The sequence below is a fragment of the Mauremys reevesii genome, linkage group 4 (genome assembly GCF_016161935.1).
Source record: "Mauremys reevesii isolate NIE-2019 linkage group 4, ASM1616193v1, whole genome shotgun sequence".
NCBI lineage: Eukaryota > Metazoa > Chordata > Testudines > Geoemydidae > Mauremys > Mauremys reevesii.
Window position 1 is genome coordinate 104,284,873 of NC_052626.1, and position 5,924 is coordinate 104,290,796.

The 5,924-nt window shown below is 41.1% G+C and overlaps 1 long non-coding RNA gene across 1 annotated transcript in view; it reads left to right on the forward strand.

The window, feature by feature from the left end:
* LOC120404650 overlaps nt 1-5,924 on the forward strand; it is a 132,144-nt gene that overhangs the window by 123,371 nt on the left and 2,849 nt on the right. The gene's annotated exons all lie outside the window — the stretch shown is intronic.

Genomic DNA, 5,924 nt, shown 5'->3' on the forward strand with positions numbered 1-5,924 from the left:
TTAAAAATAAATATTCTTCATGGTTAAATTACATATTTTGACTGCCTTCCTAAATCTCTAGGTTCCTTGTTTTAAAACCATTAATCCACATTTACATGGTTCATCCACTGAGCCTATCTATCAGCATTAAGTTTAACTCCAGCAGTTGGGTAAATATATGAGTTTGCCTGACCACATATCCATTTCGGCCTTATGAACTTCTTTTGCTGCCTTTGTGAAAAGCTTAGTAAGAAACCTTTTAGTTCAAGTGTCCCAAAACAGTAGGTCACTTTAATACTGGTTTTAAGGAATAAATTCATAGCTCATGTGATCTTATATGCACTTGCAGAATTGTTGCACTATGAGTGGTTTAATCATCTTAATAAGTAAAATTGTAATAGGCACCAAATTATGTGAAGTGGCATATTGTTATTTGTTAAGCATTATTGTTGCAATCATAGGAATTATCACACTGGATCATATCAGTGGGCCATCTAGTCCAGAAATAGGAAGGAAGGGGCTGAAGGCCAGAGGCTTCAAGGAAAGGTACAGGAAACCCCACATTGGATAATTATAGAATATATTTGCAATAAGGGAAGGTTCTTCCTAACCTCAGGAAGTTAGTAATTATTCCCTTCCCCTGAGCATAAGGGTTTATAGCCCTTGTTCATTTTTATCCTATTTAATATAAATATGGATTACACCCTTGGGTTCAGTTTCATGTGGCAAAGTATTCCACAAGTTAATTTCACATGGTATGAAAATTTTTTCCTTTTAAAAGATATATTTTGTTTTCTTTTCATTTAATTGGGACTCCCCTTGTCCTAAAAAAGATAAATAGAACCTCTTGATATACATTCCCTATTTTATTTTATTGACCTCTTCCATGTCACCTCTGATTTGTCTCCTCTCTAAATCCTAATCTTTTTCCACTTCTCATATTGAAATCCTTCCGTGCCTCTAATATTTTTGTTGCCCTTCTCTGGACCCCCACCCCTTCCCCCCCCAATACATTCTTTCTGAGGTGGGCTGACCAGAACATATTATTCAGGGTGAGGCTGCACAATCAGTTCATATAATGTTATTTCAGTGGAATACTTACAGTCCCTAGAGAAGGGGTGTGAAGGTGTGACAGGATTATGAAGATCATAAGATGGCTCAAAGATTGATACTATGAGGAAGGTTTTGGGATAATCAACCACTGGGAGGCATTCACAGAAAAGATTCTTCTCAACTGATAAACTTGACTTGAGTACCTGGGGTATTAATTTTCTGGGATCAAGGCTGTCATGATAAGGGTTTGAACTAGGAAATGAGGGGAGAAGGTTGTGAGAGACTCCTGAAATCACCATGCCTGGCTTCAATACACAGGAGGAGGAAAATCAGCTAAATTAAGATATAGGAAGGAAAATGGAACACCACAAGATGAGAATATGGACAGAAAGGAGAAGAAAATACAAACATTGGTTGAAGTAGTAGTCAGGTATGTGTTACACTTAGTGAAAAGACTATACCTAATCTGGATAGAAAACTGGGTGGGGATCGGAGGGATACAGCTGAAATGCTTGTACATAATGCAAGGAGCCTGGGCATTAAAATGGAGGAACTGGTGGAATTCCAGGTCAAAGCAGGTACAGTATTACAGTAACATAGTGAAATAGCACTCATGACTGGACTAGAGGTATTGAAGGGTAAGTGCTATTCAGGAGAGATGGGAATAAAGGAAAGGTAGTGGGATTGCTTTGTACACCAATGAAGTGGTAAACTGTAGGGAAATACTATAATTTTGTATGGACAAAACAGAATCTGTCTGGGCCAAAATCACTTTGGGAAAGGATTGTAAAAGAGGTTCTGTTGGGATAGGGCTAGGGGGTCTGATATAGGCTCCCAGAGTCTGACTCTGATATGAATAGTGATCTCTGTTAGAGAAATCATTTTTGGGAATTGTCATAATGGGAGACTAACTTCCTGGATATAGATTGGAGAATAAATTCTACTAATACTGATAAGGTCCACTTATTCCTAGATGTGATAAATGACAGTTTTCTTCATCAAACCAACTGAACCAACAAGAGGCGAAGCAAATTTAGATTTGGTTTTGGTAAGTAGTGAGGACGTCATAAAAGAGCTAGTCCTAGGAAGTGACCTTGGATCAAATGATCATGACTTGATTTCAGTTTAAATGAAATGGAAAGATAATCAAAACTAGGTTGGCAACTATGATACTTTATTTCAAAAGGGCACACTTGGGGAAATTAAGGGAATTATTTAAAGCAGGCAACTGGACTGAAGAGCTCAAGGATTTAAATGCAGAGGAGGCTTGGATTTCCTCAACTGTATGAAAATTGTCTGAAATTTGCATCCCAAGCAAGGGGAAACAACTTGTAGGGAAAGGCTCCAGACACAGCTGGATGAATAACCACCTCAAAAAGTTATTAGGAGTAAGTAGAGAACCTATGGGGAGTGCATAAAGGGGCTGGTTAGCAAAGAAAGCTACATCATAGAGGTCCGATAATATAGGAATAAAGTGAGAATTGCTAAGAGTCAAGTTGAATTAGCTCTTGCCAAGGAAATTAAAATAAGGAGATATTTTAGTTATATATAAAAAAAAAGAATGAGAAAGGATGAGGTCGGGCTGCTATACAATGTGGATGGGAAGGAGATTAAAGCTAATCTAGGCATGGTCCAAAAATTAAATGAATACTTTGCCTCAATTTTCAATAAGGATGAAAATATGGAACCTGTGCATGAAGGCAGTATGGCTGATGGAAATGAGTGTCTAGAAATGGAAGCTACCACATCTGAGGTGAATTATCAGAGTGGAGGGAGGTTATTAGTGGAGTTCCTCAAGGATCAGTCTTGGGACCAAATCTGACTGAGTATTTTTATTAATGACCTTGGCATAAAATCTAAGTGTGTTAACTAAATTTGCTGATGATACAAAGATGGGAGACAGTCAATACAGAAGAGGATTGGAAGAGTATACAGGAAGATCCGGATGACCTTGAAGATCGGAGTGATAGAAATAGGATAAAATTCAATAGCACAAAGTGCAAGGTCATGCACTTACTAACCATAAGAATTTCTGCTACAAGCTGGGTGCTCATCATTTGGAAGAGACAGAGGAGGAGAGAGACATGGGTGTGTGGGTCAATCACAGGAAGACTGTGCACCACCGGTGTGAGGTGGCTGTGAAAAAAGGCAAATGGGAACCTAGGATATATTAGGTGAAGCATTTCCAGTAAAGATAGAGAAGTATTAATGCCATTGTGCAAGGCACTGGTAGGACCTCATTTGGAATACTGTGTACAGTGCTGGTCACCCATGTACAAGAAAGAGGAATGTAAATAAACAGGTGCAGGGAAGAACTACTGGGATGATCAGGGAACTGGAGGGCTGTTGGGGGGTTGAAGTCTGAACCTGGCAGCTCCACCCAGTGGCAAGAGTCAATGGCCATAGTACCCAGTGGTGAGAGTCAGTGGCTGGGGATAAGGGGACCTAGGTCCCTCCCTGCACCATTGGGTTTCAGCCCAGGACCTTGTGAATAATAGCTCAAATATTTGGCTTAGGACCAGGTGCACTTATGCTTGTCCCTTGGGCCACTTCCTATCCCATCTTCGGCACCTCCGTCAGTGCCACTAGTCAGTTTTTTTTTTATTCAGTTCTCTCTGATTGTGCTCAGGGGGAGGGTCTTCCTCTATCAGCCATGGCCTGTCATTCCCGGCCCCCATGGAGTGAAGGGCCTTTGGTAATTTGGCAGTGGGCCTGGCCCCAGCAGCTTCTCTGCAGAGTTTGCAGAGTTCGACTGCTCCCCTGCTCCATCAACCCAGACTGAGCTGAGCTGCTCCCTTTTGAGCCCCCTCCTCTAATGTGAGCATGCTTTGCAAGTATGGCTGAGCAGGGTCTTCTGAGCCCAGAGCTGTTCACCAGTGTGGGGCTCATCCACCCCATTGTAAGGGCCTATATCATGAGAGGACACTGGAAGAGCTCAGCTTGCTTAGGCTGATGGGATATGATTACTCTTCATCAACACATTAGGGAGGTAAATACCAGGTAAGGTAAAGAGCTAGTTAAGCTAATGGACAATGTTGGCACACGAACAAAAGGATATAAACAAATTCAGACTTGGAAATTTGAAGAAAGTTTTTCTAGCCATCAGAGAAGTGAGGATCTGGTACAGTTAGGAGTTGTCGGGGCAAACAGCTAAATTAGTTTTGAGAGAACTGGATAAATTTATGAGTGTGATGGTCTGATGGGGTTGCTTGTGATAATAGGGGACATGGCTCAACAGCCCTGGGTCTTACTTCTAATTTGCATCTATGCTCCTAAATGCCCAAACTTCAGGGTTTCAGCTGGCCACCTGCAGGGGTCAGGAAGGGACTCTCCCTTCCACTGTATTCTGGGAGAGGGTTTTATCTCCTTCCTATGAAGCAGGAAGGATGGGCCCTGGCTGGAGATAGGACGTTGGACAAGGCAGGGCAGGCTCTGAGGTAGCAAAGATCATTCTCTCTCTTAGGTGCTTGGCTGGCTGGTTCTTGCTCACATGCAGGGTCTAACTGATCAACATACGTGGGGTCAGGAAGGAATTTTCCCCCAGATCACATTGGCAGTGCCCTTGGAGGAGGTGTGGGACAGTGCAGTTCACCTTTCTCTGCAGCATGGGGGTGCAGGGCACTTACAGGATTATCGAGCTCTCTCATTTAGTCATTTCCCTGCTATCGTGGGGGCCTTAGGCACTGGTGCAGCTCCATCCCTCTGTCTCTCATGGGCTGTAATACTTTGTTGGGTTTAGTGTGCAGATGCTGGGTGGAGGTGGTGGCCTATAATATATGGGAGGTCAGACTAGATAATCTGGTTTGCCTTTCTGGCTTTAAACTCTATAACTTGGACTATAATACTCCAGTGTTATTTTTTATCCCTTTAACACAATCTAGTATTTTTTTTTCTAAAGACCCACTAGACATTGAGCAAAAATGTTCATAGGGCCATGCACAGTGAAACCTAGATAATTTTCATAAATACTGCAGTTAATTTAGAGCTGATTTATGTATATATAATTAAAATTGCTCCTTACAGCATGCTGCATTTTTGCAAATTAAAATCCAGCTACCATAATGTTTCCTAATCATCTGTTTTAGCTAAGTCCTTCCTTAATTTCTCACAAGCTTGAGCAAACTAAATAATTTTATGACATCTGTATAATTTGCGCTTCTTATATAAGTCAAGCAGCTTGATCATGTATCAAACTGAGGGCTAGTGGCTTTTGGCTATGCTGTTGTATAGTCCAGATCTTCTGCTTGGTTCCTGGAGTCTGTGTTTTGACTGACAGTCTGACCTTCCCAAGTCACTTGTAACCTCTGATTCACCACTTTCTGAAGTATCACTGTCTTATAGTTGGAGGGAGTTAATATGACTCCTGTTATTATAACTTTTTTTGCTATTTATCAGGCTGTCTGAACCATTCATAATGTGCCCTCAGTAGAGATTATCTATGGGTAACACAAAACTGAATTCACATGGATGTCCATCATTTCATAGTAATTCTCTCACCAGGAAGATACAATCCATGTTCTCAAATCCCCATGGCCCTGAATACTAAATAAACAAAAACTAGTTGGAAGTGTGCTGGGATCTTCTATTGAAAATACTGAAAATTAGTTTTCTTGTTTTTTAAATGTACCATTTTCTTTTATTCTTTTAATGGATTTTCTCATTAATTTTCTTTGGCTAACTTAAGATGTTGTAAATCAGTTCTCTACATAGCTCTGCCAGGGACTTGCTACATGTCTTTTGGTTTAGTCTGAACAGTAGCTGAACTAGGTTAGGCAACAGGCAGGTGCATGGGAGGGATGGAAGGAGGGATTACCCCCTTCCATAGCTATACAACCGTTACAGAGCCATTCTGTTTGAGCTTTCTCAAGGAATCCAGAGAAGCAGTTTCCAGC